Genomic DNA, 14,827 nt, shown 5'->3' with positions numbered 1-14,827 from the left:
TCTGTCAAAGCATAGGACAGAAATTAAGATGTCATATAATCAGAAGCAAGATACTGTTTCATTAAGAACAAAGCCACTTATTCACAATTGTTATTTTTCAGGAAGATGTTCTTGTGCTTGAAAAATGTAATAGTCAGCACAGCAATGGCTTAAAATAGCATTTTGGATGCTATAGCACTGCCATTAGAGCCTCATTGGCAAACATCCAGGAGGCCTGTAAAAGAAGATGCCTTAAAGCTTCCAAGAGCTTCTATTTAAATTTAAAACTTCATGTAATTTAAATTTAAAGTTTAATTTTTATTAAATCTAAGTTTAAATTTTCTAAAATTTTAAAATTATATTCCTACTTAACAAAATATTTGAGAGTAAGCTTAAAATCTTTCAAAAACTCCCTAGATAGCAACAATTGTTGCTGGCAACACAAAAGGATTTAATTGATTGTAGGAGTGCATGTAGGGGATGTAACTGCAAAGAATTCCGCAGGCTGTACAGGGTAAAGTGGTAGTTGCACCAGTGAGGTGAAAACAACTGTTTTCAGCAATTGGATTTTTCTGTTTTACCTGCTTGGGTATCTTTGAAATTCTTAATTGTATGTCAGGTTACACTGTAGGGCTTTGTAGGGTAGTTCTTTGTAAACATGTTTCTGTGTTTAGTGATTACATGATGGAGTGTGTGCTGTTTGTCCTTTGCTGGACACTGCTGGTACCAGAGAAAGGGGTGGCCTTTAGCTGCCTTCTTCCCTGTTCCTCCCAGTCATTCTTGGTAGTTGCATCCTGCCTCAGGGAAGGAAAGATGCCTTCTGTTGTAAAACCCCCTATCACAGCGTCTGGATAATTCTGTTAGCTGTTGCTAATGAATGAACAGGCAAAAAGCAGCATTTAATATTAACAGGTTCTGCTGCCTGGAAAGGACTCTGGATAAAAGATGTTAAATGCTTCCTGTGCTTCCTCTTGTAATTCTGTCGGGTAAATGCTGTTACCAGAGTTGCTCTGAAATGTCCTCAGAATAAAAAAAGAGAATAGGACAGTTCAGTTTGATTCATGCCTGTGTGGTTATGTTTGCAACCAGGGCATTAAGAGTTGTTTTTTAAAAAGAGTGTTACCAGGACTCTTTGAGATCTGGCATGACTTTTTCAAAACATGCTCTCATCACAGTGCTCCTTTTTCAAATGTTTTAAGTAAGTAACATTGAGGAGGAATTTGACTTCATGCTAGCAATAAATTCTGGAGCACATTTTCCAGGACTTCTCTGGTTGCTGGCATATCGGATGCTCTGCAGATCAGCAAGCACGTCAGAGGTCACTAAACCCTAAAGGAGACAAGTAATCTACTTAGGGGTTTTTTTCCTGACTTTATTTAGAACTTCTAGGTTGCAGTATATTGAAAATAGCTTTCTTTTCATTGTGTCGTTTTTTGTTTTAATCCATCCAGCAGCAGAGGATCACATTTATATCTTGCCCAGTGTGCGGAAATGAGTGTTTTGCTGAATGAGTTTGTGCTTAGACAAGACCTGAATATGATCCCCAAAAGAGCACCATTGTGGGAAGGACTGAGATTGAAACCTGAGTTAAGATTAAGGCAAGTCCCAGGTACTGGATCTGCCTATTTCTGTCCTTACCATGTGGCTGAATATTACTATTTACTTGATATGCAGCACCTCTCCCAGGAATCTTAGTTCAGAAGCTGGAGGAATCTGCAGACTTTTCAGGGGTTGTACTTCGTGTTTGGAGAGGGTGTTTGATTAGATTTTAAAGTGAGTGTGCAGTGGATTACGTAGAAATAATGCAATTATGCACGTTAATAGTAAAATGAGTAATAAATCTCATTTTAAATATAAAAAAGCTTGGCAAAACTTACGCTTCTTTGTAAAAATTATTTGCAGTTACTGAAGTCAATAAATTACCCCAGTTTGTATTTTGGTATATAGGAAATGTTCTCTTAAATGTTCCTTGTTTGCAGCCATATCAGGTACTATTAGAGGGAATTACTCTGAAAATACAAAATTCAAAAAACTGAATGTGTAATATGTTCCATGTCTTTGCATGGCAGGTATCTGTGTATGAGACCAGTTAGAAAATGTGGTTTTGCTTAGTGTTAGTGTCTTGGCATTAATTTCTATTCTTAATCACTTTTTTGTCTATAACCTGTTTATGTAGTAATTTCATCTATACTATCTTTCCATACCCTTAGTCAAACATCTTGAATATGACACTAGAATATGCTAAATTGTCTAAAATAGCATTAGGCATGTCCTGATCTTTGCTGTTCTGGAAATTTTTCCTCCTTGTGCTGGATGGTCTCTGAAATTTGCAAATCTGAGTGATACTGCAATATGCTGTGTTTATGGGAGCACCAAGGTGGTGCATTCATTGTTCAGTTACTTTGAAGGATTATGTTGGTATGAAAGAAATCTTCCAGTGGGGAACACTTATGAACACTGGTGGGAGAGAAGGGGCAGGTCAGAAGATAAAGCCAAGGCTGTAAATATATCCTCTTCCTCCAGATACTACTCTGTAATAGTATGTGTTTTAGCTCTTTATTTTAAGCTGCCATACTTACTGAATATGTTTAGGTATATCTAATTAGACTGGCTAGCATATTTCAGAAACATTTTCCACACTCTCACTGACTAGAGCTTCATGCTGAACTTAAAAGTCTTAATCTTATCTTTCTACCTTCAGTATTTATGATACTGTGAAAATACTTTTTTTTTCAGGTGTACATGTAAGAAATGTCTGTGTATGTGCTGCTCCTGGATGTGACAGGATATGCCTGTGATGAGCAGTTCAAAAGCATAAGGGGCTAAACTTTGAACTAGCCATGTAATTCTGTATGACACTAGTTGCTGAGTTAGCTAAGTTTGTAAATCTAATTAGTCTAATAACTTGGTGCCAGAAATTTTAATAGGTTCCTTTTGCAAAACCTTCTATTATGCAATCAGTTAGGATTTCAGCATAAGTGTTCGAAGTGAGCAATACTGATTAATGTGCAGCGGGGATGGATGGAATTTTGTTTCTGCTGGAGGAGAAGGTAAGGTGCTCCTGATACTCTTCTTAATTTCTTAGAACCAAGAAGTGTGGTGACTCTGTTTTGCCCTTGAAAAGAATTGTCACTGCTGTTTGTGCTTCAGAAACAATCATGCTTTTGTAATTAGGGTTTTGAGACTAATGGAAAAAAAATGATGAAAAGAATTGCTGAATTTCTGGTATTGCCAAGGATTTAGATACTTTGGTTTGGCTATTTGATGTGCCTTAAGTAGTGTTAAAAACTGTTTATCAAGATGGTACTGAAGTGCTTTGAAGTTAAAAACAAAAACACCCCCAAAAATCACTTAAGTGGTGAGGATGAAGACAAAGCTCAGGGAAAAAAAACCCAAAGGGAATCTAGAACAGCAGAGTGTCTAACTTGTACCATGTAAATTGCTTTGAAATTGGTGCCTCCTGATGTCAGTGCACTAAAAATGCAAGAGAAAAGGGAAATGTGAATTGCTGCGGTTGTGACGTAGAGTTGGTTATATTAGTTCTTTGAAATTCTGTCTCTTGTAACAACGAAACTCAAAAACAGGAATCTGCATAACTTCTTGAGGATTTTGGTTTCTCACAACTTTGACTTCTTTGTATACTTAAAGTTTTTATTAATGTAACTTTAGTTGAAAACATATATGTAATTCAGGAGTGTTTATTGAAGCCACTGACATTATTCATGGGTTGTGTTACATCTCTTCCAGTGTGTTTGCAGTGTAGTGTTTTCTTCTTAATTAATGTGGCCATTAGTTTATGAAAACTAGAAGAGATGTCTTAACTTAAAAAAAGTCTTTGATGTTTAAAACTTTATAATACATAATAGAGAAATGTAATATGAAATGCCCATGACAATTTCAGTCTTTGATCCACTTTAAATAAATCACTGTCTTTAATGGGTCCCATGTGACTGTTAGGGTTTACTTGACAACAAGGGATGAGCAATTTTGATCTCCTTAATTCTTCTGATGGATTTGAGTTAGTATAACTCGACACTTAAATGTCATAATAACAAACAAGCTCAACCAACCTAAACCCCCTCATGCTAATACTCATTCTTCAAGACTGGTTACATTATTTGCTTTCTTCTCTTTCGGTTTATTTAGTAGTCTTGGCATGTACTCTCTTCAAACCTGTGTGTCCCAAAGCATCCTGATGCAAATCTCTTGAAGTCAATTAAAATAATGTCCCTGAATGTTACTTGCTGTCTTTGCTCTTAATTGGAACTTGCTCTTTGAAGCTTCTGTGTCAGTTCACACTTTGTTTTTTCATGTCTTTTGGTGTATCCTGGGTTAAGTCATGCAGATAGAAGAAAATTCACACATTTCCTGTACTGTCTCTTGGCTCTTCAGTTTGAAAACAAGTAGTTAGACATAAAAAATACAGTTATTGGACTGTATCATTTGAGAAGAATTTGATATCTTCATAAAGCATTTTAGTCTCATGAAAATAAAACTCTAAAATGTCAAGCTTTTGATGTGATACCGTAATTTTGCTATATATCGGTTTTTAGTTACAAATCCATAGTAGTTATTTCCTGTCAGCGAAGGAATGGTATATATGGCCTGGAAGAGGCTCTTGACAAAGAGAAAGACCTCCCCTAAATTGGGAAATATCAAATTGTGGCACGTGTGTAAACAACAAAGTTTACTGATGTGATAATCAGGTGTTAGAATGATACGTTAAATACAGTTACCTAATGCTTTGTGGCACATTGTGCTTCTCTGAATGCAGGAGAGTTCCTGTAAAGGAAAATCTGCTTTTTCAAAAACTAGTACACAGGGCTCTAAAATGCAGCTTCTTGCTGTTTTGGGGATTCTTTCTGCCTCATTGGTGCTGTGTGTTGTCTGGATGCAGTCTGCAATGGTATGATGATTCTCCTGGTCCCTGAGGTTGTTCCATAACCTAGGAGAAAATGTGCTCCCCACATTCCCTGTCCCTGGGAGCCCATTGAGAAGGACACACAGAGACCACCCTAGAGGGAGAAGAACAAAGAGAGTGTTTATTTGTGGTCAGGGGTTTATATGGACTTTGGAGGGATTCAAACTCACCAATAAGAGACAAGAGGGGAGTTTGGCTCTGGGCCAATGGGAGTAAGGGGATTTGCATTCAGTAGGAGAGGGGTTCAGGTAACATGATGTCACAACCTTCCTCCAGACCCCTGAGATTACAGGGTATTCTGGGAAGAAGCAGTGACTGCAAAAAGACACTTTACCAGACATTCTGTACATTCAAACAACATTAAAACCATCAGTTGTCAGAGCATTATCAGTGGCTTGTTGATTCTCTTCACAAATCCATTTCTGGCAGGACTTCCTCCATGTGAATCCATCCCGACAGCTTCTCTTTCCCATAATGAAGTACAAGTACCATTGCTACCCGCTTTTTAAGAAATGGACAGGAGGAGAAGAAGGTGGCCTATTCATTGCTGGCCTTGTTTGTTTCTGAGTCTCAGCAGTCAGCATGCAGGAACAGTTTGCAGCTTGCTGCTCTTTTGTAGCTTGTTTTTCCTTTCTGCTGGCTGACCCTGCTGTAAGCAGTGGGATTTAGACTAGAGGGTCTCCAGAGGTCTCTTCCAGACTCAGCTAGTTGGTGATTCTGTGCATAATTCAATATACTTCTATACATTTTTCTTTTAAACTATATTACTTACAAAACACGATGATTTGTTTGATGATTCTGTTTTACTTTTTTAAAAGAAATTAACATAGAAGTTGGGACTCATGATTGTAAAACCAGAACTGAAGATAGTGCTTCACTAAAACAGATAACATTGTTCTTCAATCACAGAACTCAAACTAAAACCCTTAAACATCTTAGGTTGATATATAGACTACAAGCCTGGGTTTTATTAGTCTTCTTAAACTTGCAGTTAATTCTTGGTTCTCTAGAACACTAATAACTTATTTGTGACATACACCTGTATTTTATTTAGACTTTTTTCCCCCTAGGAACATTTTTCGAGAAGCTTGATGTAGGTACTGCTGTAAATTCCAGTGGCTGTCTTGTTTCAAACAGCTTCCTTCCTTCCTAAGGTCTCTTTATTTTTCTCTCTTTGCTGTCTGCATGTTTGCCTTTCTCCCTAACCAGTTGATATGCTTCATTTCAAGGCTTCAGTTGGGATGTTTTGGAAAGGTGAAAGGAAAGGCAGTGTGAAATCACTGTAGTATTTTATCTCTGCTAAGCCCACAGTTTTGGCACTCTTTATTATCCATATTTAGTTTATTTGAATAAATTATATGATTTAAATTTTAGTAGCAAGTTTTAGGAAGCTGTAGAATTTGTGTATAGTTTTATATTTCAAATCTTACTATGGTGAATGTTTTTTTAAAGAATTTAATTTACTATACTGTAGTTTGAGAGAGAGCAAGTCTAGCTTTTCATAAAGTTTCTAGAAGGACCATAAGAATTTACTGTTCCCTCTGCAATCTAGAACTAATGCTTTACCAGTTTTACCCTTTGTTGTGTGATAGCCACATTATGTCCCTTTTTCTGGCCCTTCCAATCCTGAAACCCACAATGCTATCAGCAAAGCTGACATGAGTTCAACCCTTTGAGACTGAGGAATTTTTAATTTTGTTATACATATTTTTGGGGAGACCCCTAAGGAAAGAAAAGTCTGAATTTTTTTCCTTTTCTTTGGTGCTGGCAGAGGGGAGCACAAACTTGAAGTAAAGAACTGTAGTTTGGTGGAGTATTGCAGGAAAACCTGCTGTTGTATGTCTACTTTTCCACTTTTGTGGTACACAGTTAACCTGTTGCTTTGGGCAGCAACCAACAAGCTTCTGGACAGCTGTCACAGCTTGTGCAGGCTCTGATGCTCCTTCCAGAGGAAGCAGGAGGTGGGGAGGTGAGAGCCTCACACAGGGGAGGTACTTCCATTGGACTTGCTGAATTCACCTCTAACGCTCAAGGGTTCACTAGGCCTCATGAGGTACTTCAGACTTGCTGTTTCTGGATATTCCAGCATGGACAAGTTTCTGTACATCACTTTCTTTTCCTCATTTTGTGTCTCGTGACCTAGTAGAGAATGTGGTGTAAGTGCATGATGGAGTGAAAATAACATGCTCGTGGAATTTCAGAACTTGTTAAGTTTTTGTGTGGTTTTACTTTGGCTGGTAAGCAGATTGGAGTGGATGTATTGGAGCCTAGGAAATGGAATATCCTTTTGCATCATTGTTCAGATTTATTCAAACTATTCTTTTTCCTGCTTGTTGAATTGCTAAATGGCTTTGGTAGATAACTTGAGGCAAAACAAAGGTGGAGGAATTGGCAACTGCATGTTCCTCTTCAAACACTCTTGTGAGCCTTTTCATGAACTCTGAAACTTTTTCAAAAATCCTGGATGTTAAGAATTCAAAAAAAACAGGCGAGTGAGTTATCTGTATGTCTGTCTGTCTTCCCTTTGCCAGGTTCTGTATTTTAGGGACCAATGGTTTAATCATGACAACAGAAGTCTCACAAATGATAAACCTGTTTTCCCATGATGCATTTTTAAGATATATTCGTGTTATGGGTGAGAAATTGCCAATATTTCAAATGTCATTCTGAGTGTGCCTTGATGGAAATGAAAGGAAGTCTAAGCATCAAGTCAGCATGAGAAACAAACCTGACAAATCAAATTCTAAAATGTTTTCTGAGGTTGTAAACTGTCTCAAAACTGTAGGGAGGCACTTCTTTAGATAAACAGTATAGGAACTGGGGAAGGCTCAGCAAGTCTGCCTCAGGGATTCTATTGCATTTCTCTTGCAGCCTTAGATGGAGAATTCCAAAATTCTTCTTAGCTTGGCTTTTGTAATGTTGAGTTCTGAGAGAGTGTTGCTCTACCTTTCATAAATTTTTCATAAATGTGGTTTTGCTTCTCTGAAAATATTTCATACTTTGGTTTGTATTAAGCAAATCGAAACCAAGGTAATATGCGGTGAAGGGCTTTTCCCCAACCCTGAGATGACATTTTTTGTTTGTTTGTTTTTTGTTTTGTTTTGGTTTTGTTTTTTGTAGTTCTGTTTTACTTTTGACTTAACTGTTACATTCAATTTTTTCTTTTGAAGGTTTATATTCTAATAAAACCACTTTGGTTTTAGTTGATTCTTATTTTATGCTGTCTCTTGGATGATCCTTATTCTAGCCCAGACTAGTCTCATTTCATGTTTTTCTAAAACACACTCATACTGGTGGTCTCAAAGGAAGAATGCTACTGAAACTGGGACAAGGATACTTCAAACTGGGCACTCAAAACCATTTGTAGGTGGAAAACGTACTCAAAACATTTGTTCATGCTGTGGTTGATGAAAGAGGAAAGGACATCTACAATGTTGGGTACTTAAAAACTGGGAACTTAATGTTCTTCTCCCTGAAAATGAGCAATTAAAACAATTGTGGGGAAGAACAGTTTTATCTGTTGCAAAATATTCTGGATAGGGCTTAATTTCTTCTAAATGCTTGATTGAGTGGTAATGTGTTCATTGGTCATCCAGAAGAGTGCACGTGCGAATTCAGAGATAAAATTATGTTAAAATCATGAACTATAAATTCAAATGATCAAGCTCTTTGAAATACAGCATAAAATAAAATGACCTGGTTGTAAGTTTTCAAGGCTGAAAGCTCTCTTTTTGAGCATGCCCCTGCTTTGATTGTTTAAACCTTGATATAATTTAATTTTTCAAAATTTTCATTGTAAATTCTTGTGCCTTTTTTTGTTTGTTTTGTTGTATGCCTCTGTGAAAAGTTTTGGTTTCAAGGTTTAGTACTTGTGATGCTTTTTAAGTATTTCTCACAGTGATCCCAAACATTTTTATACTTCGTATGGCCTGAAGTAGTAAAATTGAAAAAACAGTAAAAAATGTTTTGCCAACTTGACATATTATTTAGGAGGATAGATTTTAATATTAGTAGCTCTTTTGTTAAGCGTAGCAATCACTGTTGTTAATAAATGTTGTCAGTGGCAGACATTGTATGATATTGGAATGGCTCTTAAATATGTGGCAAATAAGGTGGCATTGAACAAAATTGCCTTGGAACAGTGTGTAAAAACAAAATAAAAACCATATAGACTTGCAAAGCTGAATTATACTTAAAAATAGCATGGCTGATGCAATAGTCAGGCTAGTGTTGAAGCCAAAGTGTTATACCCATGATGTTGGCTCCAGTCCTGCCAGTGGCTTCATAAATTAATAAAGTTAATGCTTCAAGAGTATTGAAGTCAGTGGAGTTCAGTCCAGTCACTGGTTCTGCTACAGGAGGAGTGTAGGATGTAGGAACTAACCTTAAAAGATTTTACTTTCAAGTGTGTTTGTCCCCCTGGATATTTTTTTTAATATTTCAGAAATAAAAAGTTCCATGAGTACTGGAGTTATAAAAAAAAAAAAAAAGGGCAGAGTGTGTGTGTAGGACTTGTAGAGATTTCTATCAGGAGACTCTTTGACTATGGCACTGAAGTTACCCTTTTCTTTTTGCCTTGCTGCTCTTCCCTTTGCCCCCAGTAATTTAATTTCTTCTTGTATCTATCTCTTCTGTGTTCCCAATTGAAGATTTCCTTTTGCTTTGTGTATTTTGGCTTGCTGATTGCCTGGAAAAAACTCCGATGGGGCTATTGCTCTCTCCACTTAGGGTGTGCTACCTGGATGGCTGGTGTGCATCAGAATGAGTCATGTTGGAGATCCCTCTGTTCCTTGCCCTTGTAGCTGTGGAGGCAAAAGTAGGGCCATGCTTATCTACTCTGTGGGTGCAGTCTCCTGTTCTTGGACATGTCAGTCTGGATTTAAGTCGAATAGGGGCTTCAAATATTGTTTTGTAGGGACCATGCAGCAGAAATACTTGGTTTCTTGTGTTATTTTGGTTTTTGTTTTGTTTTTGAGGACTCAGTCAAAAATGAGATTAAGCTATGTGTAGTAGGCAGTAATCTTTTTGAGTGTCAGGGGTTTATCATTGCAAACCATTTCAATGTAATAGCTAGAAATGTTTAAGTTTATGGAGTTCCAAACTCTCTATGTTAACTAAGTAGATTTTTATAAACTCAGTCATTTTCTGTACAAAATTAATCATTCTAATCAAACATAGAGACAAGTTAATTGCTACAAGAGCTATGAGCCCTCTTTCCCTGTAACTGGTAGCTTTTTGTGTTTAATGCGAATTCCAGTTCTGAAACAGATTGCCAAGTTTGTGTGAATTTGGCTTCCTCCCAGTAACTCTGGATCCTTCCACTGGATTGTGTACTTTATGACTAGGCCATGTGGAGATGGATTACTGACATCCTTGTCCATAGTATCACGTTTTTGCTTCAGACCAGCTTTATATACAGTACATATTCATGGTGCAAATTAATGTGTAGTGGTAGTTTAAATCTGCCTTATGGCAATTGGAAAACAGGGTACTCAGGTGATACTGACTTCTGATTGGAAGCTGCCACACAGGCATAATTTTTTTACATCATTATCTAGGACACTGCTCAGAATAACTATTTGCTCTGATATAAGTGAAAAAGAGGGAAGGAATAAGTGTTAATGCACGCTGGGGAATTGGTGGGGAAAGGGAAGATGGATTGGTAGTATGCAGTGAGAAGAATGTTAAGGTTTACATGTTGTCACTTTCCCTTTAAAATACCTACGCTTTCTCAATAATGTCTTCTACCACTGTTTATTATGTTGCTGTTAGATTCACAGGACTGTAGTATGGTTTGGATTGCAGGGAACCTCAAAGATCATCAGAGTTCCAATGCCTGCCATATATCTGCATACTTTTTTCAGTCTTTACTCAGTATTGTTTTGCTACACTTAAATCCTCTAGCTATAGTAGAGTTCAAAAATCTGTACCATCCAGTCAATGATTCATTTCCTTAAAGGCCAAGGTTATTATGGTTAAATTATTGGCTCTTTGGGAACAGTCTGCCAATGGACATTCTTCTGACAGGTGGTGAAGTGATTCCCCTGGAGTTGTGGAGTTCCACCCTTCCTCATGTTCTCCTCCTTCCCCTGCCGCCCCTGGCCAAGTGCTCTCTGTGCCCACTTTGGAGTTGGGAGGCATCTTCCAAGTAATTTTTTCTAATGCAGAATGTATGTTTCATTGCACATTATTGTAATGAACCATAGTAAGTATGAAATCAAAGTATCACTTGATTGTGGTCCTGAGTGAATCGGTATCTTGTTACTGCTGTTGTATTTTCTATGACACCCATTTTTTCTGTGTATGTATTTTGCATGTACAAGAGAGAAAAAAATGAAAAGATGGAGTCATATCATGATACATTGATGGTAAAGCAGACTTTTAGCATAGGTGGAATATCCTGTATTTCTGAAATCTGTGTTCCATTTATCTGTGGGGAAAAGAGCCTAATGCTGTATTGAAGTGTAACATTGTGTGCTCACACAAATACTTCCTATAGTTTCTCTTCAACAAAGTTGTGCATTTGCCTATGTCAGTACCATTAGAATGCATATTTTTGGGTACTATATGTGATTTTTCTGTCATGCAGGTTGCTTAGATATAGATGTGTGCTTTATTTTATAACCTAGACTGAAAGAACTTGACTGGTAAAATGGAAATTCTCTGATGACTAAGAATAAGGACATTCAAAGATTGTCCAGTCTTTGAATAGCAGACTGTTACAGGAAGGCACATCTTGATAGCAGTTGTGTTCCTGTTGGACTGAAGTCTACAATAGAAACAGTTGAGACATAAAAGTGTAGAAAATTATGTGATGTTCACATGTAAAATTATGTGTGTGAAGTAATAATATAATGCTGGGCCATTAAAGAAAGGAGGAGCAGAAAAGCAGCTATGCAATATTAAACTCTGGTCTAATTTGCAAAATGCGTGTGGGAATTTCAGTTATGCAGGTACTAAACTATGAATTAAGAATCATTTTAAACTTGGGGAAATAGCTGTTTGGAAGAGTAACTGCATTTAAAAAATACAGACTCATTCTTTGTTGCATTGTGTAGAATTAACGCTTAACCACAACCTCTGGAGAGCAAATTTTTAACAGGTGGCAACAATTAAAGACTTTTACTTTATTAGGCATCTTTGGAGTTTTCTTTATGTTGGCTGTGTCAACCTTTGTCATATGCACTATAGTTTCCTTTTTGTACATTTTGGTAAACTACAAGGTGGAGTATGGAGTATGACTTGAAAGACTGTAGAGGTAACAGCAGCATAGAATGCTTGTATGTTTTTTTGAACTTTTTTTTGGTGGCTAAAAAGCTATTTAGAAACTACAATACTTTTCATATAATATACAGCTAAAACTTGGTAACTTTAAATACAGATCTCTTCAGTCCTGCAGCAAACTTATTTTAGAATCTTGCCTTAAAAAGAAAATGGAAATAAAGGGGACATCTTGGACTTTGATAGGAGAATTGATCTTAGGAATTTACAGGCAAAAGTGTTTCAGAAATGTAACAACTCTTCTGAGGAAACGCTGACCTTTGCATTTATTTGGTACAGTAATCAGATCAGGCAACTAATTTCACAGTATAAGTGTCACGTCAAGACTATCTGTTGTATGTTGTCTTACTTCAGAATAAACTATGCATGTTGTAGATATCAATCATATACAGAAATGTGCAGTAATGAGCCAAGTGGTGGTGTTTTCTTTTTCAAGAGCATTCATAAGTCTTCCAACTGTCACAATTCTATGATAGTGTCTTGCGTGTTTGTCTGAATGTGTGGGAAACTCTTTTTTATCTGCCCTGGATTGTGATTATTTTTGTCAATGAAATCTTGACTCAAAGGAAAGAGGGTCCTGTGAGATTCAGTGTATGGTTAAACACTCTCGAACTCAGATCAGTCAGTGGGGTAAGTTTCTATTTTGGTATGGATGTTTGATGTCTGTCTTCTTCCCTGTTCTGAATAATTTTATGAAAACAGTAAGCATAGGCTAGAAATAGATCCTTTTATGGTTTTTGTATGTATTCTTTTATGTGTGACTTGATACTGATTTTTTGTTCTTGCACACAACCTAAACCAAATGCTAATATTTCAACAGATACAGAATGACAGTCAAACACTGCACACTGGTATGCCTGTGAAGAGGCACTGCCAAAGTTAATTGGGTCTAGTGCAAAAGCTGGGAGTTCTGGCTGATCAAAGCAGGTAGGTGGGAAGGTGCTTGCATGGAGAGAAGATAAAGGGACAATTCAATGCAAACAGTTTTACTTAAGCAGAGCAAAATGATACATGTCAAATGGCCTTTACCTCAGCTGACTGATATTTTTATAATAAAACTTGTGGTGGTCTTACTCCAAATGGAATTATTGGAAGGAATAACACAATTTTAATTTAATACTGAAGTCTTGGTGAATTTGAGGCACTAGTCCAGTAAAGAAAGTTAAGTCAGCAAATCTTCAGTAAACATTTAATTAGCTCATTAAAGATAGCTGGCTTTAAATGATTATGTACAGTATAATCTAGAATGCTTTTTTCATGTCCTATTAACACATACTAGGAAAAAACAAAAAAACTGTGATTCTGATCTAAAACATCACTGACTACACATGAGACTTAAACTTGTATGTTGAACCTAAGAGACTATATATTGCAGAGATACTCTGGTGTGCTTTGCGCAGCATTGGCAAGTCATGGCTAACTCAGTTTTCTCCACTGTCAACATGTTAGACAAAAATAGGTCTCAGTTGCATCTCAAACTTCTTAGTGCTGAAGAACTAACAGCTCACAATAGCATTTGACATCACTCTGTTTTAGCAGTAACAGTTACTAGAAAATTCATTCCAATTTTGTCTCTAGAGTTCTTTTTGCTGCTGAAAATGAGGAAAGGATCAAGCCTGTTGGTCAGAGTGCATGCTAAATTTGTAAACTCTGGGGTCAGGAAACCCTTTGTAGAAATTAGGATTGGGTATGGAAAGTCATCTAGGAAGTTCTGAAATTTGAAATGCGAGTTTTGAGTACTTTCCAAAATAAAACTTTGTGAAAATGGTGACTTGAAAAACAGCAGGTTTGTTTTTTTTTAAAATTGGTGCATCCATATCGCCCTTTATTAACATTAATCTACCAAATACATATAATGGAGCAAATATTGCATGAAAGGGGCATTTCTGCTCTATTTGAGTTCTCCAGAGAGCCCAGACACCAGAGGAAAGACATGAAGGAGATGATCAAGGGTCAAAACCTGCAGAGAAAAGCCGTGAGCTATTCTCATCTGAGAGTTCAGATTGGACCTCATCCTACCTCCCCCCCCGCCCAAACAAAAAAATTGAGGCTTTCAGTGTGGTGTGGCTGTCAAACAATATTGGAATCACTCATCTCAACATTACTTGTGTGGTATTTCAGCTTCCAGGTTCTGCAGCTGGACAGCCTGAAACACTCTGGCCAGAGAAGTGTAGGAATTGTGCAAAGATTGAGAACTCAGTAAGAAAAGTGGTGCTTTAAGAAAAAATTGCCTAAATTTGTGTAACCTAATTGCATGTAAGTGGAATCAAAGTAAATTAAGCAAGTCATGTATTAAGAACTACAAAGTAAAGTACAAAGGCATTATTAATATTAAGAAACTACAGGTTTTATGTAATTTTGTCTAGTAAGTTCAATATACACGTAAATACTGTAACCTTTATTGCTATAGTTAGCTTTCTTAAGCAGAAAGAAGCGAATAAATAGGCATCATATGACATCTTTAAAAAATACTGTTGGTTTTTATTGTTTTAAATATTGGCTCATGCACTCTGCCCAGAAGCATAGAATTTCCCTAAGACTGAAAGGAGGTCTGTTTTTATGACAGAAATATATGTTAGTGCCAGTGAAGTGTGTTAATCTGATTTGAAATGTGGCTTAGCTAGGCCAAAAATGTTTACTCTCAAC

At 36.9% G+C, this 14,827-nt stretch overlaps 1 protein-coding gene across 5 annotated transcripts in view; it reads left to right on the top strand.

Moving 5' to 3' along the window:
• Positions 1–14,827, top strand: part of TSC22D1 (TSC22 domain family member 1) — a 91,305-nt gene that overhangs the window by 18,347 nt on the left and 58,131 nt on the right. For 2 of the 5 annotated variants that reach the window (XR_011697336.1, XR_011697337.1), the window contains exon 3: positions 13,002–13,108. The exons of the other annotated variants lie outside the window; for them this stretch is intronic. The gene's annotated coding sequence lies outside the window, so the exon portion shown is untranslated. The remainder of the gene's footprint in view (positions 1–13,001; positions 13,109–14,827) is intronic. 5 annotated transcript variants of the gene reach the window in all.

Source organism: Pithys albifrons, chromosome 1 (genome assembly GCF_047495875.1).
Source record: "Pithys albifrons albifrons isolate INPA30051 chromosome 1, PitAlb_v1, whole genome shotgun sequence".
In the NCBI taxonomy this organism is placed as follows: domain Eukaryota; kingdom Metazoa; phylum Chordata; class Aves; order Passeriformes; family Thamnophilidae; genus Pithys; species Pithys albifrons.
The sequence above is the reverse complement of the archived record's forward strand: the minus strand, read 5'-3'. Positions and strand labels throughout refer to the sequence as shown.